At 39.8% G+C, this 27,261-nt stretch overlaps 1 protein-coding gene across 2 annotated transcripts in view; it reads left to right on the top strand.

Moving 5' to 3' along the window:
• Window positions 1–300: 300 nt before the first annotated feature.
• COL14A1 (collagen type XIV alpha 1 chain) overlaps window positions 301–27,261 on the top strand; it is a 297,645-nt gene continuing 270,684 nt past the window's right edge. Inside the window, exon 1 of one of the 2 annotated variants that reach the window (XM_056823153.1) lies at window positions 301–652. The gene's annotated coding sequence lies outside the window, so the exon portion shown is untranslated. The remainder of the gene's footprint in view (window positions 653–27,261) is intronic. The other variant, XM_056823151.1, reaches the window with a different exon arrangement.

The following is a 27,261-nucleotide window of genomic DNA, read 5'->3' as shown; positions in this document are numbered from 1 at the left end:
CCCCCCCCCCCCCCCCCCCCCCCGCGAACCTCAGAGGCAGAGACAGAGAGATAAAGAGAAAAGATGTCTTGGGAGTCTCCAGCACCTGCGATGATTCGTCTGTTGTAAAATTCTTTATATCCTCCTGCCTCCCTTCTGAGTGGAAAATAGCGTTACTTTTCGAGAGTAGAGCCCTAAATCTAAAAGTACAAGCGGGACACTCCGGAGCAGGGACCACTGCTTAGAATCTCTCATTGGTGAAGGCGGGGGGGGGGGGGGGGGGGGGGGAGGGGAGTGGAAGGAGGAAGAGTAGGAGAGGGAGGAGTGCGGCGTCTAAGTAGAGATGGATAGTGATTTATCCCTCCTTTCTCCCCACCCCCACTCCCAAGAGCCCCCTCCCTCCCTTAGCCTTCCGCTCTATAATTGGCCGCCTGCTTTTCTTGCTCTTTCTTCTTATCTGATCCAGGTCTTCCAGAAGGAGGGAACAGCTGGAGAGAGATTCTAAAACACCTTCTGGAGGCAAGGAACTGGAGAAGGGAAAGGAAGAAGCTAAGAGAAAAGAGGGGAAGGGAAGAGAGAAAGAGAGAGCAAGACCTGGGATAGCCCTCGGTAGAGCTCTGCTCTTTTCCTAGGCACCAAGAGTTCCTCTCTCCAAGTACTTGCCCTTGCACAGGTTAGTTTCAAGCTTCTTTTCCCTTCATTTCCTAGCTTCCTCTTCGAAAGTGTTAGTCACCTGCCAACCGTTTAACATCTCTGACTCCTCTCTGCAGGGCTCCAGTGGGCGGAGGGGTGGTGGGGTGGGAGAAGAGACCGGGAGCCTTAATTATAGGTTTCATTGGGATACCCAGCTCTTCCCTGGGGCTTCACGTTTGGAGGACTGGGGAAGTACAGGCTTCGAGGATACCAAGGGAGAGATGTAGTTCAGACTGCCACGGGAGAGTCCTCTGTAGCGGTGCTCTCTCTGCATGGCCCCATGTTGCGAGGACACCACTCACTCTCTCTCTCTCTCTCTCTCGCGCGCGCGCGCACGATTTCTTTCGCTCTTTCCCTGGTGCTGGAGTAGACTGTGGACGAGAAGAAAGGGGAGGTCTTGGAGGCTGTATGTTTGGGGACAAGGGACTTGGAGCGGGGCGGTCCGTCCCAGGCTTGGGGCCAGGAAAGCAGAATGCCCTGATCCATTTGAACTCTGAAGCGACAGGAAAGGCTCTTGCAGAGCCAAACCTCGATGTCGAGAAAGAGGAAGAGGAGAGGTCTTTTCCCCCAGGGTATTCTGAAGAGCTCTCTCTGCTCCGGTATCCCCTTGCCTCCACTCTGCTCCCCGCCCCCCCTCTTCGTTTTCCTATAACGTCCCCAGATCCGAGTTGTGCTTTCCTCCCCCGACCTCCGTCAAGACTTGTATTATTGGGCTTGAATTTGGTGGAGGGAGAAATGTCTTTGCCGTAGAAGTGAGTTGATCGGTGGAAGAGGGATAGTGAGCAAAGCAAAAGCAGGGAAGGATTTTGGGACTCTTTAGTAGCTTAGAGGCTTTAGGCTCTAGTTTCTCTTGGCCACTAGGATTATGTGGGCTAATAGTCTTGGCACACTCCTTAGAACTTGAATCTTCTCTCCAACTAGGAGAATCAAGGAGGCATGACTGGCTTGGAGCTTGCTTGCTCCTCTGATTCTCATTTGGGCTTCGGGTTTAGGGTTTGAGGGAACAGGGGAAGCTCGAGTAGTTGGGGGAATGGCCCTATATGTAGTTGGGAGAACTCAGTTAAAGTTCTGGATGGATAGTCTGGAATTTCATGAAAAATAATAACTGCTGAGGTCGGCTGAGGGGAATTGGTTTATGTGGATATCTTTGAATCTTGGGACCTTTAAAAAGTTTCTTTTAAAAGATAACAGACCATTCAGCTACCTGCCTGGTGCTCTGCGTCAACTAAGTCCCCCAAGGTTTCTCCTCCAAATCATTATTTAAAATGTCATTTGTAACATAAAAGAGAGTTTGGGGGATCTCTCATATGGGACTTTAGAGAACTATTCCTTTTGCCACTATATCAACTCATTTCTGCTGCTGGAGGTAAGGAGGGAGCAGGAAGGAGGGAACCTTAGAAGTTTGTCTTTCTGCAAAGCCTAATAATGATGATCATTTTACCTGTTAACTTGGACTGTCCAGATGCTGAATTACTAACAGTAGACAGGAGACAGGGAGGTGCTAAAACTCTATCCCCCTATGAGTCTTTTCTTACTTCAGATCAGGTTCTGTGAAGAGAACCCTTTGACCCATTACAGGAATTGACAAAGTGACTGAGATCAAGGCAAACAGACAAGCTCAATAAATTCTTGATGAATGAATGGTCTCATGAACCCATCATTGTCCAAAGAGGCTTAGATTGTGTGTGTGTGTGTGTGTGTTCATTAGTCAGGTGATATTGAGAGAATATATCTTTTCTGCATCTGCTCTCAAGCATTTGATTTATTAAGGTTCTAAAGTAACTTTCCCTTTTGGAATAACCCCAGAGAAAAACTTACAAAATTTGTATTCTGCCTAGGGGACCCCTCCTGGCTCCAAGGAGTCCTAAACTAGAATGAACCTGAACCTCCGTTGTAGCCCTAGCCTCCTAGGGGTCCTTTAAATAGAACAAAGTCCACCTTGAGACCAGACCTCTCAAAGCCAGTTTGATCAGGATTCCTTACTCTTGGCCTGAGGGTTCTAGATCTGTTTCAGGAAGAATAGAGGACCCTTTTGCACTATGTGGTACTTACTACTTCTCAGATATTCCTTTTAGAGACATTTAAGAATTCCAGGAGAATTAGAATCATAGAAAGTTAGAACTGGAAGAGACCATAGGGATCATCTGAACCAACACTCTCATTTTATTACTGCATAGCCAAGTCATTGAAAGAACCAGGAATAGAACCCAGATGTTCTTGCCTCTAAAATCAGTGGTAATGATATTAAAATAATAAAATCAGTGGTACTATATTTTTATTTATTTTGTTAAGCATTTATTAATTATATTTTAATCTGGTGTTGGGGCAGGGGAGTTTTGAGATGCTCTTGCTGATGAATTTTGCACTTCTGCTCTATGTTATGTCACTTGTTCTGATCTATAGGATTTAGACCAATGATGGCTAACCTATGGCACATGTGGTCATGAAGGCCTCCTTTCCCCCAATACTTCCCCCCACCTCCCCAAGTTTGTTACTAGAAAGGCAGAGAGACTTGGGCAGAGCTTCTTACTTCAACCTTTCTACCATTCCTGATGACATTTTTTCACATCACCCACTCATCTGCCCAGCAGGCCAATGGGAACTCTTCCTCCCTCCCCAATCTGGGGTAAGGGTGGGGTGTGGCATGGCACCCCACCTCTAAAAAGTTTGCCATCACTGCTTTAGATCAATTCCCAAATTTATAGTATCAGTAGGGCTCACTTTTTGAAGAGCCAGAGTAGGTATTCATTTAAATGGGAAACTAACCCTTCCCTTTCTTAAATATGTGTTCCATAGTACTTGAACTTCCACCGACAGAGATATATTCCTTTTAAAGTTTCTTGAGTCAGTTATTAAAAGGTGAATACTCCATGCTCATGTATGGTGTATGATTCTACAGTCAAAATAATAATTCACATTCATCTAATGCAGGATTTTTAACCCTTTCTATGTCATCATCTCCTTTAGCAGTCTGGTGATTCTTAAATAAAGCTTGCTGCCTACATTCAAAATGGGAAGAAATGCTAACTTTCAATTAGAGGTTAGTGAAAATAAAGATGTAATTATTTTGTTCTCATCCAAGGTCACTGACACCATGAAATCTACCACATAGATCCTACAAGGAGTCTATAGACCTCAGGTTAAGAATCCTTGATGTAATGTTTATACATTTTCCTCTCAGGAGTCATATGAAATAGGTATATACCCATTGTCTCCATTTTATAGAAAAGGGTGCAGTCTCAGAGAATTGAATTGATTGGTTTGGCTAATCCAGTTAGCAAGTGGCAAAGTTGGAAATAAAACTAAGGTTATCTTAATTCATGGATTCAAGTCCAAACACAGTGTCTTTTTCACTACACTGTGACATTTTTATGGGCAATTTTTTTAAACAATTAGCCAAGAGTTAGCCCGAAGACACATGACTAATATATGGTATAACATATTCAGAAATAGAAAAGTAGAAGCTTTGAAAAGTCAGGTCATTCATAAGCAGAGTGGTTGAATATTATCGAACTAATACATTAGCTGGGGTTAGAATATTCTATTTGGGAATGGGACACAGGGTAGATTCCTGTGAGGAAGCAGAGGTCAGGAATGGGTTGAAGAACCAAAACAGAGGTCATATGGGTCTGAATACAAATTTTGCCTATTCATAGGGTTAACCTTGGAGCCAACCACAGGGAAGCAATTGTCTTTCTCTCACAGAATAGACAATTTCAAAGATTGAAGGGCATTCGGAGGCCCTCCAGTCCAATTCTTAATGGAAAAATAATTTTCTTCCCAACAACTTGTCATTCAGTCTTTTCTTGGAGACCTAAAATATGGGGGAACTCATTATCTCTTATAGATTCTTTCTTTAAAAAAAAAAGAATTTATACTGATATCTTTTGTTTTTACATCTCTTGAATTTCCTGCTTCCCACAGTACTATTCCATTTCATTAAGGTACCACAATTCAGTTATCCCCCATTTTAGGGGCGTGTAAATATAATAATAACAATAACATTTATGTGGCTCTTGAAGGTTTACAAAGAGTTTTACATATATATTATCTCATTTGCTCTATTTTGTTTCTAGTGGATAATCTCAATAGCTGCTTGTTTCCTTTTCTTGAGAGATACAGTACTCACTTGGTTTTTCTTCCTTTGTTTCTTCTGATACTCAATCCCCTTTCTTCTTTCACAATGGAAGATCTTCCAGGGTTGACCCTTAGTTTTCTTTCTTTTTTTAAAAATACTTCCTTCTTTGACAATCTCATTCTTTCCCAAGGCTTACACTACTGCTTTTAGGATTCTAGGGTCATAGATCCCAGGATACAGGATAGATTTAGAACTAGATGAACCTTAGAAGTCATCTAGTCTAAATCCATTATTTTATGGTTTAAGACCTACAACAGTGATGGCTAACCTTTTAGAAACAGTGCCAGCCCACACTCCCCAGACCAAGTGCCATGTCCTCCACACCCCTCAGTGCTGGGTGCACCCTTACCCCACACAAGGAAGGAGAAAGCACTCTCATTGGGCTGTTCCTGGGAGAGGAGATTGAAGTGAGGAATGTTCTCAGACACATGGAGAGGGGAAGGGCAATGGCCAGAGCAATCTGCTTCCCTCCAGTTCTGCCTCTGTGAACCACCCAACTTACCCCCTGTGTGCTCCCATTAGGCTGCTAGGAAGGGTGATGTGAAAAAAAAGTCATCAGGTGTGGTGGAGAAGGGGAGGGGAGCAGCTCCACCTGAGTTCCTATGCCTTTCTAGTAATGAACTCTGGGGGGTGGAGCGCCACAGAGAATGCTCTAAGTGAGAAAAGGGGGGAGAATGGAGGTAAGAGGGATGAAGATTTCACTAAATCTTAGGTTGGAAGATATTGGGATAGAGTTCAAATAGAGAGGAATGGTTGATAGGTCTGGCAGTTCAGTCACTATCATTAGCAAGTCAAAGAGATGTCTCTGGACTATTGTCCTTCCTTTTTCAACCTCCAAGATCAAGAGAACCACCTCTCCTTTCTGTCTTTCAAGGTTAAAAGACATAATCCTTCAGTTGATCAGTTCCTTCCTTCATCCTGGTAACCTTCTAAATGGAACCTTCGTTCCATGGACAGATCATCAGCCTCCACTTCTGCCTTTTGCATGCTTCCCAATTCCTCTCTTCCACAGATATGAGCCCAAGTCTTCTCATTCCAAAGCTAGTATCATCATCATCCTCATAATCTTCCTCCTTCTCATCTCCTCCTCTTACCTCTCCCCCTCCAGTTCCTTTCCCCTCTTATTCTTCCTCCTCTACCCCTTTCTCCTTCTCCTCTCCCTTTTCCCTTTCCCATCCCCCTTCTGTCTTCCTTCCCTCTTCCACTTCTTTTTTTTCTACAAGCAAAGAAAAGGAGATTAATTTTGTTGTTATTCATTTTTCAGTTATATCTGATTCTTTGTGACCCTGTTTGGAGTTTTCTTGGGTAGAGAAACTGGAGTGGTTTGCCATTACCTTCTCCAGCACATTTTAAAGATGAGGAAACTGAGGCAACAGGGTGAAGTGATTTGCCAGGGTCACATAAATAAGTACCTGAGGCCAGATTTAAATTTAGGAAGATGAGTCTTCCTGACTCCAGGCCTAGCATTCTTTCCACTGTACCATGAGATTTATTTAGCTGTTTATAATTCTTAATCTCAAAATGAAAATTTCAATTCACAAGAATTTTTTTCTGTATTTCCCATATCCCAAACCCAATTGGAAAACCCAAACAAACAAAATCTTCTAATCAATATGGATAGTTAAGGATAAGAAATTCCTACATGGATTTTTTTTATAAAAGTGTATATCTTGTTGCATAGTCTGTGACCATTTAATTTTTTAAACTTAGATTTAATTAATTAAAATTCACTTAATATTTTATGTATCAATAAAATTAAAAAAAATTTTATATTTAGAATATTTTCCCATGGTTACATGATTCATAATACTCCCTTCCCTACTCTCTCCTCCCAAAGCTGACAAGCAGTTCCACTGGGTTATACTTGTATCATTGTTCAAAACATATTTCTATGTTATTCATATTTGCAGAGGAGTGATCTTTAAACATCAAAACCCTAATCACATCCCTATCACATTATGTGATCAAGCATATATTTTTCTAATGCATTTCTGGTTCCACAGTTCTTTCTCTGGATGTGGATAGCATTCTTTCTCACAAGTTCCTCTGGATTGTCCTGGATCATTGCATTGCTACTAGTAGAAAAGTATATTACATTCGATTGTGCCACAGTGTATCAGTCTGTGTACAATGTTCTCCTGGTTCTGCTCCTTTTGCTCTGCATCAATTCCTGGAGGTTGTTCCAGTTCACATGGAATTCCTCCGGTTTATGACTTCTTTCAGCACAATAGTATTCCATCACCAACAGATACCACAATTTATTTAATCACTTCCCAATTGAAGGACATCCCCTCATTTTCCAATGTTTTGCAACCACAAAGAGCGCAGCTATGAATATTCTTGAGCAAGTCTTTTTCCTTATTATCTCTTTGGGGTACAAACTGAGCAGTGGTATGGCTGGGACAAAGGGCAGACAGTCTTTTATAGCCCTTTGGGCATAGTTCCAAATTGCCCTCCAGAATGGTTGAACCAATTCACAACTCCACCACCAGTGTATTAGTGTCTCAATTTTGCCATATCCTCTCCAACATTTATTACTTTCCTTTGCCATCAATACAATTTTTAATAATTGCTTTCTGACATTTTTCAATCCATGTTCTCTCCCTCCCTTCCACCCTCCCCAAGATAGAGAGTAATATGATATGTTATACATGTGTTATATCATATAATACAAATTTCCATGTTCATCATCTTGTGAAAGACACATATACACTAAAGAAAAGTTGATAGAGGAAATAAAGCAAAGAATGGAATGCTTCAATCTTCATTCAGACTCAGTTCTTTCTGTGGTTGGTGGATAACCACTCTATCAGAATTTGGATAATAATGTTCAACATCAGTCTTTGGCAATAAAGCATTTTCCTCAGGGTAGTCTCTTGATGTCCCTGAAGGTGGTAGGAGACAGTTGGGGATCTAGGGAGAGTATGAAGCTCTGGCTACTGGGGTAGATTGAAGGTGGCTCCCCAGTTGTTCCAGCCATTCTGTGGGGTAGGGTGGAGGTGGAGTATGTGGGTGTGCCACAGGATCTGGCTGGGGATGTGAAGGGTAAAGCTCCTTGACAGGGGGTGCTGGGTTCTGGGAACAGGAAAGGTTTGGAGGTAGAATATAAGGATCGGTAGGGACTGGTTTATCCCTGGTGGCTGCCCTCTGATTGAAACTTTCCCTCTGACTCTGACCCCAACATCCCTCTAGCTGGGCTTCCAGGAGCTGATGCAGGGATTTGATATATTTGTGCAAAACATTCATGGTTTTGGTCATAGTGTCTAGCCTGGTGTGCAATTCTCTGACTTCCTGATGCAGTGAGGCTATCTCAGAAGATTTCTGATGGTAGCAGAAAGTGGAACCAAACATACCCTGTGGACAAAGTCTCTTGGACCTGTTCAAGGTTCCTAAGGAATGCCAAGAAAGCTGCCTTTTGCACTGGAAGCTCTTTACTTCACAGGAATCATGTGGATGGTTAAAGTTCTTATTGACTAGGCTGGACTGGGTGCCATATTCCCTTTCATTATGGCATTCAGCTTTTTGTTCTTCACATGCTTGATAACTGGTCCTGCATTCAGCTTCCTCTTCTTCACATGTTTGATATCTGGAGTCACTGGTCCTGCAGTCTTTAGCTGAGGGTAATGGCAGCTCCTTTACATTGGCCTTCTTCATCTCTGTGTCCTGGATATTTTCCTTAGAGGTGCTCAGTGGGTCCATGAAAAACTATCTCCCAGTTCCACTAACACTTCACACTGGGGATCACTGCTGTGTGTGCACTGTTTTATCCTGAGAGATCCTGGAAACTTCTTTAAAGTTCTCCTAAGCTTTCTTGCCCAGTGGGGAACATTTAGTTGTCTTGTTTTCGTGGCAGACAGCACTTTCTATGGAAGATGACAGGATGTCATGAAATCTCATAAGTTTCATCTGGCTTCAAAACTTGTGTCACCCTCTTGGGAGTCCTAAGGAAGAAGACTGGAAGGGATGATCTTTGATGTCTTTCGAGGCTCCAAAATCTGTGTCAACTTCTCACAGCCCTGAAGAATGAGGACTGGATGTGATGACCTCTCAAGGGATTCTTCCTATATATATAGGAAGGAAATCTCCTCCCTTTTATTGGTTTTAAGCTAGGTCCAGGGAGTGAGTTTACACCTGCTAAAGGTGTGAACCCTTGGGACTGTTTACAAGGAGTTGGTTTGAGGTAGACATGTTTTAAGGCAAACTTCTCACCTTCTTAACTCATCTCAATACAAGTCAGGAGTCTTGCAACCTTATTACCAAAAAATGACCTAGAACAAATCACTTACTTAAGCTTTCTTCCCTTTTTTTCAACTAAAATTCCTCATTGCTCAAATACATATATTAATACCTTCCTTGGTTCATCAGGGGGCAGACATGAAGGCACTGTGATTTTCTTTTTCCTACAGTGATCTTGCCTTTTGCAAGGGATTCAGCTCGGATATCACCTTACTTAAGTGTCCTTTTCTGGTTAGCCTGACCACAAAGTCTCCCTCTTGCCCCACTATTGATACCTTCTGTTTTAAGGGATCTTCCCTCTGGCTGTATATTTCTTGTATTACCTTACTATTCATATCTGATGTCTCCCTCATTAGAATATGGACTCTTTCAGGGTTGGACATGGATTTTTGCCTTCCCTTACAGAATGTAGACAGTGTTATGCTCAACACTTTGCACAAAATGAATCCATAATCAATGACTACTGCTTAGTGACAGAATGAGTGGATGAGTGAATAATAAAGGGAAAAGGCATTGATGGACAGCAATTGTCACCCTTATTGGTAGATCTCTTCCAGGAGATGATCTACCATCTATGCTAGGCCCTGGGCTTATGAATGTCCTGTCCTTGAGTTATCACAATTTAATAGCAACATGGTGCTTTTCTCCTGACACTGGAATCTTGGTCACTTTCTTGGGAACCCTAGAAATTAAAAGGATCTGCTGGGCTCAGGACAATCTTTTTTTTTTTTGAAATGTGGGAGTTCCTTCCACTGTTTAACTCCATAAGTTACAAGGAGAGTACTTGCTAGAGGTGTGAACTCAATTTGCTTTAAGTGAATGGCATTACAAGGGGAAGGGCACTGTTAAAAGGCACAGAGGTCAACTTGGTTAGCAATCCCAGAATTGAGTTTAGAGCCCTGACTTCTAGGTCCTACAGAATGAGTTCTAGATGTGTTGAGCTCTGGGGTTTTTTCTTAGATTGAAAATGTGTGTCATCCTGGTACCCTGTGTCACCTTGGGAGCCCTGCATGTCAAAAACCAAACCCAGTATTTTTTTAAGCCCTTACCTTCTGTCTTAGAATTGATACTAATTATTGTTTCTGAGGCAGAAGAACAGTAAGGGTTAAGTGGCTTGCCCAGGGTCACATAGCTAGGAAGTGTCTGAGGCCAAATTTGAACCCAGGACCTCTTATTTCTAAGCCTGGTTCTCTTTCTACTAAACCATCTAGCTGCCCCTAAAGCCATTATTCTTTCAACAGTATCATGCTATCTCTCTGTGTTTGTGATGCCTTAATATCTCTCTGTAGTCCTGAACTCCCTTCTGGGATCCAAACATACATCTCAGACTGCCTATAAAACACATTTCCACAGTTGTTCCAAGACACTGGGCTTTACTGCCATAATAGTTTGTCAGGCTCCATGCCTCAAATCTTTCTAATCTCATCAGATGTCAAAGATACTTTTTAAAAGAATCTTAGAGACCAGTAAGAAAGAGGCCAGAATCATGCTATACTCTGTTCTTATGAGGCCACATTTGGGAATTTATCCTCAGTTCTGGGCATGAGGTTTTAGGAAGGACATTTATGAGATGGAGAATGTCAGGAAGAGAACAGCCAAAAAGCTGAGAGGACTAGACAGCATGCCTTCAAAGAGAAATTAAAGCCTGGAGAAGAGAAGATTTAAGGGTAGGGGTGGAAATATGACAGCTGAATTCAATCATTTAAAGGTTACTTTATGGAAGAGGGGTTAGAATTACTCTGCTTTGGTACTAAAATGGAGAATTAGGGGCAATGGATGGAACTTGTAGAGACAAATTGTAATTATATTTAAGGGGGGGAAATCTTTCTAATAATTATAATTGTCCTAAAGTGAAGGGCTTGTTTCTCTCCCACCCCTCATTCTCTCTACTGGCAGAAACTGGTTGTCCATCCCCCCCCCCCCCCAGAAGTTGTAGAAGAGATTCTAGGAAGAGTTTGGACCAGATGTCCTCTAAAATCTCTTCCAGTTCTGAGGTTCACCTATACTAAACTCCCACTTTTAGTATTCTGCCTATTCCTTGCCTTAGGCTAAAATAGGCTCCCAAATATTTGGAGTCTTTGGGGTGGGATCCTGAATGATTTCCACATAGGCTGGAAAGTTGAAGCTCTAAAAAACTGGCAGTAACTGTCAAGGTCTGAGGTAGAAGAAATTATAACTAACCATGTTTGAGACCCATCCATTGGTAGTCTGAGTCACCTAAGCAATATTGGGACCATCAATTGTTGTATTTTCATGTGACCTTAGTGGTTCTTCCTCTATCCATAAGCTTGGAAGAGAACCTTGCCAATTCTTTACCTTTGAATTAACATTGAATAGATTGCTGAAATAAATATTTGTCCAAAAATTTCTTGGCAGAGCCTTCCCTCTGGAAAGTATAAAAGTGGTAAGAGCGTGTAGGACTTGGGTTAATTATTTATTGGTTCATTCATTCATCAACCACATTATTGTGTGCTTACTATGTACCAAGTACTCTGTTAAATACTATGGGGATACAAAGGTGAGAACCCTATGGAATGTGTCTTCAAGGAAATCATATATTTTACGTAGATTCTCCAGAAATACATTCCCACAGATAAATAAGTTCAGACCTGTACTTACATGTGTGTAGGGATCTCTCCTTGTAAAAAATACCTCCCTATTACAGAACCTCAGTTCCTCTGTAGCTCATGGTTTTAGAGAGTTGGTAAACAAATGAAAAACCAGAAACCAAGGTAAACCAACAGATATTTGCAGAGAGCAGGCACAGTACTAGGAAGGAAAAAAGGATAGTTGTTTTTTTTTTAAAGGATGGAAGGGATAGAGTCTTCACACAGTAGATTGAGAAACAGCTTCAAATCTCACACAATAAATATGCAATGACACAATTCCTTGTAGATCTGCTCTTGGAGTTTGGGGCTTGTCCTTCTATGTGAAGCTGAATAATATCAGGGACCACTCAAACCCAGATTCTCACAGTATGTGTCACTAGCAAGATATAAACATCTACTGAAGGTGTGAACTTAGATGGCTGAAAGTGAATGGTATGACAAGGGGATTCCTGCTTTAACTGTTTCCATTTTTTCATTCCAATGTTCCATTCCAACATCCATTGTTATTGTTAACCCTCCTTTCCCACATCAAGGGGTGATGTCTTGACTTGTGCATGAACTGAATTTAAGTGAGGTAAATATGCACAAAGTTGTTAGTTTCCCTCTCTCCTGAGTCATTGAAATCACTGAAGGCCAGTGTCAGGACAAAAATCATTTTCTCCTAATCAGTATGTTTAAAAAGAATATCAGCAACACCCTATGAGGGAAAACACCTCCCCTCCCTCCACACCCCAAAGAAAATATTCCTAAAATAGCAACAAACAGCTTCTGTAGGAAATGAATATCGTCCGCCAGCCAACCTGAATCCTGCCTCCTTTACCTACAGCCACCAGCATCCTGCTATTAGGGGTGGGGCTGGAGACACCTTTTAACTCCAGTGAGCAGCATTTTTCTGAATGACTACCAGCTATCTGCTCCCTGCAGCAGGGAAGGGCCCCCAAAGGTGGTCGCTCTGATTTCACCATAGAGAGAAACAAAGAGACCCAAAGTCAGTGAATCAAAGATCATCTGACTTGCTACATGTCTGAAACTGGTCCAGTTTTAGCAGATGCCTTTGTGTTTGCATCAGTACTGGCCAGTCTGGAATTACCAGGGACAGGGGGAGTGGGAGCTCATCATTCTTGGAAAATCCAAATCAGCCCTGGAAAATTCTTTAGGCGCTGGGGAAAAAATTAGAGGCTGGATGGGGAGACCAACTTGTCTCAGGGCCCCCACTCCTGTGGGGTCTGAGCTACTAATGAAGCTTTTTCCTAGCACACTTAGCCAAGTGTTACAAGTGTGTTTACCCAGAATTGCAATGTGCCGGTTTCTCAGCTCAGCTTACCATACAGTAGGATCATGCTTACATTTGCCTTCTGTATGTTCCAGCTGGACAGGAATTTAAGATCATCTAGATCAGGGGTTCCTTTCCATTTTTGTGTCCTGGACACCGTTACCAGGTTAGTGAAGTGTATGATCCCTTCTCAGAGTAAGGTTTTTAAATGAATAAAATAAAATGCATCATATCGAAATACCATTATTAAAACTATATAATAAAAAAAAAGTATACATCTCAGGCTAAGAATGGCTGATTTAGTCTGACCACTTCATTTAAAAAAAAAAAGGAAACAGATCTGATATTTGATTTGCTTGCCCAGGGTCATGTGAGAGCTGGGACTCAAACCTGGGCTCCCTGATTACCAATCTAAACCTCTTTCTAATATAGGATAATGGCCAACAGAACTCTGGAAGCACTTCAGGGCTTGTTGGTGATTTAGTTTATCTGGCTAATCAGGCAAAGCTGATAGAGGAGTTTATGAATAGGTGCAGCCAGGTGGCTCGGCAGATAGAATGCCAGGACTGGAGTGGGGGGAGGGACCTGGATTCAAATATGACCTCAAATACTTCTTGGCTGAGTGACCTTAGGCAAGTCACTTAATCCCAATTGCCTCATCTTTACTGGCTTTCTGTTTTAGCATCCATATTTAGTTAGGTTTTGTTTTTTTTTTAAAGAGCTTATGACTCTTGATGTGAAGAGGGTGATGCATTTAATTCTGACCATATAAAGTCTTCTGGTATTTAAAGCACTTTCAACAACCCTATACCTGAATAAATTAGACAGCTTGAGTTACACCAGAAATTGATTCAGAGTCTATGTAGTAGTAGGGGAATTTAAATTTATCATTTAAGAAGGAAGCTATGGGTAACAGACTTACCCTTTAGTCTGACTGACTGACTCCATTGGTAACAGCTCAACTCAGTGAAAGAAAGAGGAAGTGCCACATAGAATTCAATCCCCTAACAGCTATTGAGTGGTTCCTTCCCTTTCTAAGTGCCCTCGATATTACAATAGGCCCTAACTCACTGGGTTGATGGGAGGATCATAAAACAATGACTATAAAGTGCTTTGCAATCCTTTGTGTGCAGTCTACATTTTACATTTGTAAGCTCTGTAATTTAACTTTTCTGTGTCTACATCTTCATCTGAAAAACTGGGATAAAAAATATTTGTTTAGCCAACCTCAATGTAATGTAGCAGATAAAGTATCTAAAAGTAAATGGCAGGAATTGCTGTTGCCATCATTCTCTGAACTTTCATAGAATCCTAAATTTAGAGCTTGGAAGGGACCTTAGGAGCCCCTTTGTCTATTTCCTTCATTTTACAGATGAAGAAACCGGGGCATAGAGAGGTCAGGTGACTTGGGTCACATAGCTCTTTTTAAGAGTCAGATTTGGATTTGAATGCAGGTCTTCCTGAATCCAACTCTAGCATTCAATTTATTTAACCATCTGTTTGTTTCCATCATCCCCATCCCCCTTCCCCAAGAATTTGATGCCATATTGGCTGCATATGTCAAAGGATGCACTGGTCTCTTTAATCAAGGCACCACTGGACAGGAAGTAGCCAGAGTACAAATGCAGAGTCATTAGGTCCTGAAGCTAATGTAGTACACACAGACAGATGACAATTTTCTCTTTAAATTTGTAATTGGGTCTGATGACTTTAGTTACTACTACTACCACCACCACCACCACCAGTAATAACAAGTGAATCATAGCATATTAAGGTTTGCAGAATTCTCTACAAATATCATCTTATTTGGATCTCTTAACACTTCTTTATGATTTAGGTACTACAGGTATTCTTATTCCCATTTTACAGAGGAGCAAACTAAGGCTAAATGGAGTTAAGTGACTTATTCTACATCACAAAATTAGTCCATGTCAGAGGTAGGTCTACTATTCCAAGTGACAGTACTGACTTGGCCAAGTTCATCCTTTCTTGAATAAGGTTGCACATGAATGCATATGTATATATGTGTATGTCATGTTTATGTACAAATGAAATAATCTACAGATATTTCTTGAAGGGTTTTTGTTTTGAATTAATAACCACTTTTTAGTGTCAAGAACTGTGCTAAATACTTAGGGGTATTAATACAAAACAAAGATAGACCTAGTCCTCAAGGAACTAATAGGAGGTTTTAATGGGGGAAAGGGGGAGCACACTAGAGGGGAGTATGTAGGAAAGGGCACTTGAGAGGTTACTTAATTCAGTAAAGAGATTTGCCCGAATTCTCACAAGGAAGGAATCGCAGAGCCAGAATTGGAATCTGGGTTTCCTGCCTATTCTCCAGGAGTTACCCTACTTCCTGTATCACTAGCACAAAGAAGTCATCACTGACCCTTCACACAGATGGAGAAGCTGAAGGTTGTCGGGGTGGAGGACCCAAGGCTGGTGCTCTGGCCAGCAGTATGCCTCCACAGTACTGACTCATGCCAGAATTTGACTTGATCCTTGGTTTGGATTCTTCTAGTCAGAGTAGGGTAGGGTACTAAAGCATCTTTGCTTTAGCAGCTGTATGCGATTGTCCATAATGACTCTTGGGAACGTCCTCAGTGGAGTGCCACAGGCGTGTGTGCCAGAGGGCATTCTGGACCTGCTCATCCCGGTTCTCAATGATTTGCTGGCTCTTCTGCCAGGATGAGGACCTTCTGCGGAAGGCTTCCTATTAATTGGCACTTGGTTAGCCAGAAAACTTGCTTTATACCCTCGAGATGGTACACCACATGGCAGAACTCATCACACCGTAGTGGATGACAGGCACGCAGGACCAGCAGAGGACCGCCTCGGGTTCTTCCAGCCACTCTCTCACAGCGGGAACAGGTTGTCTGCTCAGGTCGGGTAGCGGGAGGCGAGCCTACATCACTGGACACGCTGTCCAGCTGTGATGGCAGCTCAGGTTTGCGCGTGAAGAGCAGGCAGGCTCTACCCGCGGGGATGGTGGGGGTAGTTAACCTGGGCTGCCCCTCAGCGGTCGGGCCCCACCTGGAGGCCGCCTTTGTACTGGCGGCAAGGGTATTGTGGAAGGATTTTTGAAAGTGGTTGTGGTAGTTTAGTCCTAAAGCTTTTAAGATCCAGCATCCCAATCTAATTCTGGCTCCTAATCCTTTGCTGTTCTCTCAACATAAATAGCTATTCTCTCAATAAAAAAGATATTTAGTAAAAACAAATATACCAAAGATAGTAGACTGACCTAAGCCACAGAGCTGTTAATTATGACTAAAATACTACCGTGTTTTTGAGGAAATGAGTACAGCTTCTTTTTCACAGATTCTATTCATTCCTTTGTAAGGGGTGGTGGTTATATTGGTCAGGGGAGTTCCCCGATCAATTTGTTGAACTTACTGGGTGTGGGCCTTTGATCAAGGGCTTCTTCAGGATACCCACTCTTGGACTGTAAGCAGGATCACTGGCACCTTGAAGAGAAGACAGAGGCTCCTGACAGATTTTTAGTAACTGCCACGTTGGCCTGTCCCAAAGATGATTTGATTGCCTGGGGCTGGGAAAGATGGACTCTGATGAGTCCTTAGTAATTAAGGCCCTGACCTCTTAGTAGGAGTTCAAAGATCTCATGGTGTTTCCAAGAAGAATAAAGATTGTCCTCAGCATTCTTGTCCAGAATTTCAAGGACTTGGCAGAAAACCTTGGGAAAAATTGAAGCCTCCACTTAGTCTAATGTGATGTTAGTCATCCTAATAAACATTGTTTAAAAAATAGAAAAGGAAGGGGGTGGGGGGAGGGAGAGAGAGAGAGAACAAATCCAAACTGAGGCCATAACTGTTTTTTGTAAAAAAAAAATTAAACAAATAAAATCCATCCACCACCCTCTTACCCAAAAAAGACTCCCCAAACTCTACCAATTCAGCCTCAAGAAGAATTGTCAAAGACTGACTGTAGTCTGGATTTATTTATTTTAATATCAGAGCATGCCATGTACTTGAGCATTATATGTTCCATGTTTATTATTGCTTCTATCACCTTGGCATGGAAATTGTTATGAGGTTGATGAAGGTTGCTTGGTTTTAGAGTCCTCTTTGTTCTGTTGAAATTGTACAGTATATTGTCTAATGAATAGTTCTTGAATGACAGGAAAAATGTGGTCCTTTTCTCTATCATCTACTCTTTTTTATTTAAACTCTTACCTTCCATCTTGGAATCAATACTGTATATTGGCTCCAAGGCTGAAGAGTGGTAAGGGCTAGGCAGTGGGGGTTAAGTGACTTGCCCAGGGTCACACAACTGGGAAATGTGAGGCCAGATTTGAACCTAGGACCTCCCATCTCTAGGCCTGGCTCTCAATCCACTGAGCTACCCAGCTGCCCCTTCTATCATCTACTCTTGGCTTCTGATAAAAACTTATATTGAAAATGTTTAAGGGAAGGGATAGTAAAAGAAAAAAAAATACTTCTAGATGATATAGTTTTTTTTGTCTCTTCCTTCTCCAAATTTGCAGTTTCAACTATCTTACTAGACACATCAGATTAGATATATGAAAATCAACATGTCTAAAACCAAACTCATGATCTTTCCCCACAATCCTAGTCCTTCCCTAGGGCATCACCATCTTCCCAGTTCATCAGGCTTGCAAATGAGGTGTCCTCATTCATTTATCTTTATCACCTCCTAGATTCAATTTGTTGGAAGTCCTATCAATTTTACCTTAAAAATCTCTCTCATGATATCACAATGCTTCATCTCTTTTCTTTCTTCCAGTATTGCTGCCATCCTGGTGAAGGCCTTCATCATTTCACAAGGGCTATTACAACCAATTGGTTCGTTTTCCATGTTAGGTCTCTTCTACTTCAGTCCGTCCTCTATTTAGATGTCAAATTACTCTTACTAAAGTGTAAGACTGACAATCTCATCCCTCTACTCAATAAACTCCAGTGGCTCTCCATCAACTATAGAGTCAAATATAATATCCTCTGGCTTTTTAAGCTCTTCACAACCTACTCACACCTTTCTTTCTAGAATTCTTATGTGTTACCTCTCACAGTATTCTGCAGTCCAGTGACACTGGTTTCCTGGATTACTATTCTTCCAACAGGGCACTCCTGACTCTGCACAAATTCACTGGTTAGCTACCCTGCCTGGAATACTCTCTGTCCTTATCTCCTCTTGGCTTCCTTCTGTCTTTTTTTCGGTTGTGTTTTCTTGCAAAGAAACTGGAGTGATTTGCCATTTCCTTCCCCGATTCACTTTACAGATGAGGAAATGGAGTCAAACAAGGTTAAATGACTTGCAGGGTCAAATGGCCAGTAAGAAAGTGTCTGAGATCAGATTTGAATTCAGGAAGATGAGTATTCTGGCTCCAGACCAGCACTCTGTCTACTGTGCCACTTTCAGTTTCTTCAGGTCACAGCTAAAATCAAAACAAATATGAGAGCTTTACTGATCTCCCAAGAGCAGAACTATCTTTTGTTTTCTTGTATTTTCAATTCTTAGAATAGTCCTTGATGCATAGCAGATGCTTAATAAATGTTTACTGACAGTTTGAATTGTTTAGATAATTTACTAATGTAGAAAGAATTGGGCCAGGGTTAGACTGTGTGAAAGGAAATTCTTGGTTCTCTTTGTCAATTCTGAGTTTACACTTGTAAAAAGGGAATCCTTTATTCTCTTTGTCTAGTTGGAGTTAACACTGTGGTTAACAATAACTTAAGTACCCCTACTTAGTACCTCACTAGATTGTGAAGACAGGATTAACTCTCCTTTGTCTACTTTTTGATTGAAACAACACAAGCTTGAACTAGGTGGAGGAGCTCACAAACTACTTAGTGAATTCACACCCTCAGAAACTCAATCAGCCAGGAAACTGTGAACCCTTTTGATGAGAATTCACACCAGAAAGTGAGAAGTAGATTACACAAACACTGCCCTCCTGGGAAGTGCTGGGAAATTTGGAAGCTGTGATTGACCTCTGTGAAGAGGGGAAGGGACAAGAAGCCACTATTAAAGGCCCTGGATTTTTGGGGCTGGGAGTTTGGCTGGAAGAAAGAGTCAGCTTCAAGAAGAAAGTAGACCTCAGGAGTCACCTTCAGCTTGAGTCATCATCTTGATTTGCCTTTTGGAGGGAACTTGGGTGAGTGGATAGCTGGCTTTCCCTTCCTGACTTCTGGAGAGAGTTTAATTCCAGTTGAAGGTCAACAAGTCCTGACTGAGCTGAGCACTGGAGCAATATTTAGTTAGATAGACTAATGCCTTCTTTTCACTTTTGTATTTCTCTGTTTTCACTCTTCCCACCTCTTTTGTAAATAAAAGCTATTAAAGGTCCTTTCAACTTTGAGCAATAATACTTTGAATTGGCAACCACAATTATTTATAATTTTCATATATTTTAGTCAAACTATTAATTTTTAATCCCTACAACCATGAAAGAAAAAGTGTTACAAGATCATTGAGTAGAAGAGGGAACAGACTCAATACTCTTGTATTCCTAGGTACCTATGTCCTTCCACTGTGATGTTCCATTTAAACCTGTCTGTCCATGTTTTGGAGGCAGCTAGGTGACTCAGTGGATAGGACCTGGAGTTGGGAAAACTTGAGTTCAAATGTGATCTCAGATACTTACTAGCTGTGTGTCCCTGGGCAAGTCATTTAATCTCTGTTTGCCTTAATCCACTGGAAAAAGAAAATGGCAAACCACTACAGTATCTTTGCCAAGAAAACTCCAAGGACAGTTTGGTCCATTGGGCCATAAAGACCTGGACACAACTGAACAATCCAGATATTAGCCTTTGTTCTAGACCTTTCTTCCTATCTCTGTACTTTTACTCCAGATATACCCCTTGTCTGGGTTGCTTTCTTCATCTCAGACTGAGTTTACTACATCATTTAAGATTGATCTTAGGCATTATGATCTATGTGAAGTATTTCTTAAAACCCTCAACTGTTAGTGCCTTCCCACCCTAAACTGTGTTGTATTTTTTCTGTATATACTTAGGTATGTGCATATTATTTCTCTCTTTATCTCTTCTCTATCTCCTCTCTCTTCCTCCCTCCTTCTTCTTTCCCTTCCTTCCTTCTCTCTCTCTCTGCTTCTCTCTGTCTCTCCCCCTTCTTTCTCTGTCTCTATCTATCTCGGTTTCTTCAACTCCATCCCTTAGCTGCCTTCAAGGATCAGCATATATGTTTGTTCCTACCAGATACTTCTTCAGATCTTTATTTTTGTTATTTAAATTTTTTAAAATTTGTTTGACAGATATATTCCTAGTTATTTTATTCTATCTATGATTACTTAAGTGGGTTATCTCTTATTATCTCTTCTTGCAGGACTTTGTTGGTTATGTATAAGAAGGCTAATGATGTGGGTCATATTTTATATCTTGCTACTTTGCTGAAACTACTGATAGTTTCAACAAGTTTTTTAGTTGATTCTTTAGGATTTCTCATATATATGCATACATAACATTATTTGCAAAAAGAGATAGTTGTATTATTTCTTTGCCAATTCTAATTTATTTTATTTATTGTAATTTATCTTTTCTTCAATTTATTTTTTCTTCATTGCTTCTTCCAGCATTTCTAATACAATATTAAATAATATAGGTGATAAGGACATCTTTGTTTTACTTCTGATCTTATAGAAAGACTTCTAACTTTTCTCTATTACAAATAATGTTTCCTGGTGGTTTTATGTATATACTTCTTATCATTCTAAGGAAAAATGCTTTCAAGTGTTCTTAATAGGAATGGCTGTTATATTTTTTAAAAAGTTTTTTCTTCATTTATTGATACAATTATATGATCTTTGTTAGTTTTGCTATTTACATAATCAACATAATCAATTATGTTAATAGTTTTCCTTATATTAAACCATCTCATCATGCCTAGTATGAATCCTTTATGATATATTTTGTAGTTTTCTGGCTAATATTTTCTTTAATTTTTTGCATCTATATTCATTAATGAAATTGGCCTATAATTTTCTTTCTCTTTTTTGGCTCTTTTTGGTTTAGGTATTAGCATCTTATTTGTTTCATAAAAGGAACTTGGCAGGATTCCTTCTTTACTAATTGTTCTAAATAATTTATTTAATATTAGAATTACACGATCTTAGGGGGCAGCTGGGTAGCACAGTGGATTGAGAGTCAGGCCTAGAGACGGGAGGTCCTAAGTTCAAATCTGGCTCCAGACACTTCCCAGCTGTGTGACCCTGGGCAAGTCACTTGACCCCCATTGCCTAGCCCTTACCACTCTTCTGCCTTGGAGTCAATACAGAGACTCCAAGATGGAAGGTAAGGGTTTAAAAAAAAAAAGAATTACATGATCTTTAAGTGTTTGGGAAAATCTACTAGTAAAATCACCTGGTTCTAATGCCTTTTTCTTAGGAAGTTTATTTATGACCTGTTCAATGTATTTCTAAAATAAGTTTGTTCAAGTTTTTTTATTTTCTCCTCTGTTAGTATAGGTCAGTGATGGTGAACATATGGCACAGGTACCAAAGATGGCACACAGAGCACTCTCTGTGGGCACGTGGCTGCCCCCACCCCCCACCCCGATCCCCCAAGAGTTTGTTACTAGAAAGACAGAGGGACTTGGGCAGAGCTGATCCTGTTCCCCTCTCCACTGCTTCTGGTGACATTTTTTCATATCACCCACCCCTGTGCTCAGCCCATTGGGAGCTCACAGGGGGTAAAGTGGGTGGCTCACAAATGGCAGAGCTGGAGGGTTGTGGAGCACTGGGGCCACTCTCTTCCCTCCCTCTCTGTACTCTCTGAAGATATTCTTCACTTCACCCCTCTTTCCAACAGCCCAATGGTAGTGCTTTCTCATTCCCCTGTGTGGAGTAAGGAGGGGTGTGGGTATACCTGGCACTTGGTGGGAGGGAGGGGCATAACACATGGTCTCTGGTGGGGGATGGGCACTGCACTAGGTCTGGAGAGTGGGGTGGGGGTGGGGTCTGGCACTCCATATCTAAAGGGTTCACCATCACTGGTATAGGTGATATGTTTGTAAGTATTCTTCCATTTCACTTAAATTGTTAAATTGGTCAACCTATGATTAGGCAAAATAACTCTTAATAAATGCTTTGATTTCACCTTTTTTAATGGGAAATTAACCATTTTAATTTTTAGTGCTAGTGACTTGGTTTTCTTTTTTAAAAAAATCACATTAACAAATGGTTTATTTTGTTTTTGTTTTTCATAAAACCAACACGGTTTTATTTATTAATTCGATAGTTTTCTTATATTCAATTTTGTTACTCTCACCTTTAATTTTTAGAATTTCCAACATGGTATTTGAATTGGGAATTTTAAATTTGTTCTTTTTTCTACTTTTTTAAAGATTGTATACCCAGTTTGTTGATCTAGTCTTTCTCTATTGATACAAACATTTATAGACACATTTTTCTCTAATTACTGCTTTTGCTATGTCCCATAGGTTTTTGGCATGTTATCTCATTATTATAATTTACTTTAATGAAATTATTTATTATTTAATTAACTTGTTCTTTAGCCCACTCATTTTTTAAAATTAAGTGCTTTAGTATCCAATTAATTGCTATTGTTTCTATGGTCCTTTATTACATATGATTTTTTTCCAACCTCTTTCAAATCTGGTCTCAGAAATTTCCTAGCTGTATGGCCCTGGAGAAGACAGTCTCAATTGCATTCTGCTATGAAAAGGATAGTTATTCTATTTTATCATTTATCCAATTTATCCAATTTAATTTAATTTTATTTCTTTGACTAATTCCATTATTTTAATTTCAGTCTCAAAGTTTCTAGCCATATATACACTTCAAGTTACCCAATTAATGATATCTTTCTTATGACTTAATATAAAATTTTTCTTTATGAGAAGAGCTTGACCTTATAAATCTTTTGTAATTGGTATTTTATGTTTATTTTCTTATTATTCTTCTAATTCTTTTTTTTTAAACCCTTACCTTCTGTCTTGGAGCCAATAATTGGCTCCAAGGCAGAAGAGTGGTAAGGGCTAGGCAAATGGGGGTTAAGTGACTTGCCCAGACACAGATGGGAAGTGTCTGAGGTCAGATTTGAACCTAGGACCTCCTGTCTCTAGGTCTGGCTCTCAATCCACTGAGCTACCCAGCTGTCCCCTCTTCTCATTCTTATAGATGAAGTTCTCCATTTAGTTCTGGTCTTTTATTCAATAATATCTGAAAGTTTTATTTAATTAAATTATTATTTTTTTCTCACATGATGATGTTCATCTTTTTAGGTAGGCTATTCTTATTTGTAAATCCAGCTCCTTTGCTCTTTGAAATATTATATTCTGTGCCATTCATTGTTCTAATGTAGAAGTTGCTAAATATTGTATTATCCTGTTTGTAGCACCTTGGTATTTAAATCCTTCCTTTCTAGGTGCTTGTAATATTTTCTTCCTTGCCTAGGAGTTACAAAACTTAACAATAATGTTCTTGTGAGTTTTCCTTTTAGAGTCTCTTACAGGTTATAATTGATGAATGCTTTCATGTTCTACTTTATCTTTAAGTTCTAAAACTTCAGGGCAGTTTTCTTTAATAATGTCTTGAAGTATGGTGTCTAAAGTTTTTAATCATAACTTTCAGGTAACCCAAGAATTTTTATATTTTTTCTCTTCAATCTGTTTTCTAGGTCAGTTGGTCTTGTTATAAGATTTTAAATTTTATTTTCTAATTTTTCACTTTTTGATTTAGTTTTATTATTTCTTATTGTCTTAAGAAGTTTCAGCTAGGTGGCTCACTGCCAAGCTCTGACCTGAAGATGGGAGGTCCTGGTTTCAAATCTGGCCTCAGAAACTTCCTAACTGTGTGGCCCTGGGGAAGACACTTAATCCCAATTGACTAGCCCCTACTGCTCTTCTGTCAGAACCATTGCTTAGTATTGATTCTAACATAAAAGGCACATGTTAAAAAAAAAGCAATTATTAGCTTCCCTTTGTCCCATTGGAACCAATACTTTATATTGATTCTAAAATTGAAGGTAAGAGTTAAAAAAAAAATAAAGAAAGTTATTAGCTTCCCCTTCCCCAATTCTAATTTTTAATGAGTTATTCTCTTCAGTGAGTTTCTCAGTTTTCCAATTAATTGACCTTCCTTCCATAATTTTCATGCATTGCTTTTATTTTTTTTTCTAATTTTTTCAACCTATCTCATTTAATTTTGAAAGTCTTTTTAAAGATTTTCCAAGAACTCATTTTGGGCTTATGTCCATTTTATGCTTTTCTTTGAAATTTTAGAAGTAATATTTTAATTTTAATTCTCTTCTTAATTTTATCTCCAGTCTTTTTTTCCAACAAATATATGATTAGGTTCTTTCTCTTTTGCTTACTCACTTAAAATTTTAAAAAATTTAGCATCCTATTTTTTCTTGTTCTTTCTGCGTAGGACTTCTGACTGTGTATGTGGGGATAAAGTTTCAGGGTTCGTTATTTGATGTTTTTGTTATTTCCTGAGCTTTTTTGGGATCGTTGACCTCTTGGTTCTTCTAATTTCTGTATTACAGGGTCCTCAGCAACACTGCCAACTTCAATGCTTTTATTCCTTGCAGCCTCTCCAGAGGTTTACCCGTATATCTTTGAACCACAACCAGGAACTCTGATTTCCCAGGATTCTCATTTCCTTTAACTGCACTAACTCATGTGTATTCACTTCTTCTCTTCTGTAGTCACAGCTTGATATAACACCTAGTCAGCACACATAGGCCTTGCAATCTTCTCCCAGTCAGACACCCAACCCCAACACAGTTGATTGAAGGTTCTGAAGCTGAGGCTGAGACTTACATAGTTGCCTCCAAACCCTGCTGTCTATTGTTTTGGTTATGAAACAGTCACCCAGACCTCTTCTAGTTTCTTCTCAAGTTGGCCTGTGTTGCATTCTTAACTATTTTTGCCACTTTAAATTCACTCTGAGGCACTATTTTTAATTATTTGTGGGGGAATTTGGAGAGTGAGGAAATCTTCTATCCTATTCTGCCATCTTTCCACAGTGTGCCTTCTCCAGATCTTCTTAGTTATGTGTTTCTCCATCATTCTCTAATTTTCTGGATATACTTATCTGGGTGTCCCTGAGGGTAAGGACCATTTTCTATTTTATTTTGTCCCACAAACACAGTGGCTTGCATGTTGCAGACTTGAAATAAATACTTGTTGGAAAGACTGAAAGTGCCTCAGTATTACCCAGGGAATAAGGGAGTATAATCAGGATTCAAACCTAGGTCCTTGGAGGCAATATGGGGTGGTAGAAAGAGCTTTAGACTGGGAGTCAGAGGAGCTAGATTAAAATTCCAGCTTTCCATCAATTAATAAACAATTACTAAGTGCCTACTATGGGCCAAATACTGTGCTTAGTGATGAGGTATATAAAAAGATAGTCCCTGCCCTCAAGGAGCTTAAAATCTAAAGAAGTTTGTTCCTTGCTAAATAGGTGAGCTAGAGCAAATCACTCAACTTCCCTGGGTTCAGATTTTCTCATCTCTTAAACGAGAGGGGTCAGATTAGATCAGGAATATGGAATTTTTATTTATTTATTTATTTATTTTGCATCCTGGACCCTTTATGGCAATCTGGTGAAGCCCATGGACTTCTTATCAGAATAATGATAAATACATAACATCAAATATATAGAATTGCAAAGCAAACCAGTTTTATTGGAATGATTATAAATATGTGAAAAAAAATTCTTGGACCCCAGATTAAGAACTCCTGTGTTAGATAATCTCTACGGTTCTTCCAAGTTCTAAATCTGTAATTTTATAACAACAAAACTCATTTTGTTTCCATTACATCACCCTTCAAGTTTACTAATCTTTGATAAGTTAAGATATGCCAAAGGATGAGTAATTGATAATGATTTAATATGTAAAAAAGAGTCAAGGCATTAATCCAAAGGAATAGATCTTTACTAAGTGAGAACTTTAGGCTTGGTGGTTGACGACAGAGGGTAGTGGGGAGGCCTTAGACTTGCACTTTTCAGATGACATGTCAACTCAGAAGGCTGAGAAAATTCACTTTGGCCAAGCATGAAATCATGTTATTTCATGCCTGAGTCTAGAAGTTTGTAAGAAAGTAAATATAAGAATTTCAGAAGGGGTTTTCTTGTTCTTTTGTTTTTGTTTTGAGTCCCTTTTTTCTCTTTAATACCAAACAGTGGTATAATTAATTTATTTTTAAACTTCCAAACAATTTACTTATTTATTTTTAAAAAGACCCCTCTCTAGCCCATGTTGTCTATAAGTATCCTGATCACATATCCTTTAGCACTAATTTCTTTCCTGGATCTCTTACTGTGGCTAAGGTTGCTGGAGTCTTAGCTATGTATGCCCTATTATGGCTACCTATTGCTTGTTACATCATTTATTCCCTAAACCAGGGGAGATATTACAGGGTTTTTTTTTTTTTTGCTGAGCTTTTGGAGATGGGCTCCAAAGTGCTGTTCCAAAATAAACTCTAACAAAGTCTTAGACATGTCTTTTAAGTAAATATTAGGCATACATGTTTGTTTGTTTAAAAAATCAGCTACTCCTTGACTGATCCCCATAAATGAAAAAAAGGCCCAAACTGGAGAAGCCCAGAAGAAAGCTACAAATGGTTAGACAGTAAGGTCTTTGAGAAGTATTCAGTCTGGAGAAGAGAAGGCAGAGGCTTGATTTAATAATAGCTTTCAGGTATACAAGTGGATTTTGTAATCCACTCTATCAATTTGAAAAGGTGTTAAGTGGTCCCACCTGAAACAATATCACATATATTTTCTGGTAGAAATGGAGGCAGAATTTACATAGTTAGAGAGTGCTTGGGGGGGGGGGGGATTATCAAGATGGTGAAGGAATTTAAAACCATAAATGAAAACCAGTTCAAGAAACTAGGGAGGAGAAACTTAATGGGTGTGCTGTGGAGGGTATATCTATTTTGGGTATAAGGGTTAGTAATCTATGAGATTCCTTCTAGTCCATAGATTTTGTTTCCATCTTTAATGTCTACACAAAATAAGTGATTAATATTTCTCTTCTCCTACTTACCTGAAATCTCTCAGGCTACACAATATTTTTTGCATGGTCTTCCTTTGATCAAGTTTTATATTTACAAGTGAAAATGACAATAACAGCAATAAATTCTTAGGCCCCAGATTAAGAAGACTAGATTAGATATCTTTAAAATCTCTCCAAGCTCTAAATACATGATTTTATGACTCCCAAGCTAGTTTGGTTTCCATTACATCACCCTTTAAGTTTACTAATCTCTGATAAACTAAAGTATGCCAAAAGATGACTGATAGTGATTTAATGTGTAAAAAGAGTCAAGGCATTACTCTAAGGGAATGGGCCCTAAGTGAGAGC

The sequence above is a fragment of the Monodelphis domestica genome, chromosome 3 (genome assembly GCF_027887165.1).
Source record: "Monodelphis domestica isolate mMonDom1 chromosome 3, mMonDom1.pri, whole genome shotgun sequence".
NCBI lineage: Eukaryota > Metazoa > Chordata > Mammalia > Didelphimorphia > Didelphidae > Monodelphis > Monodelphis domestica.
This window is presented reverse-complemented; position numbering and strand designations above follow the sequence as displayed.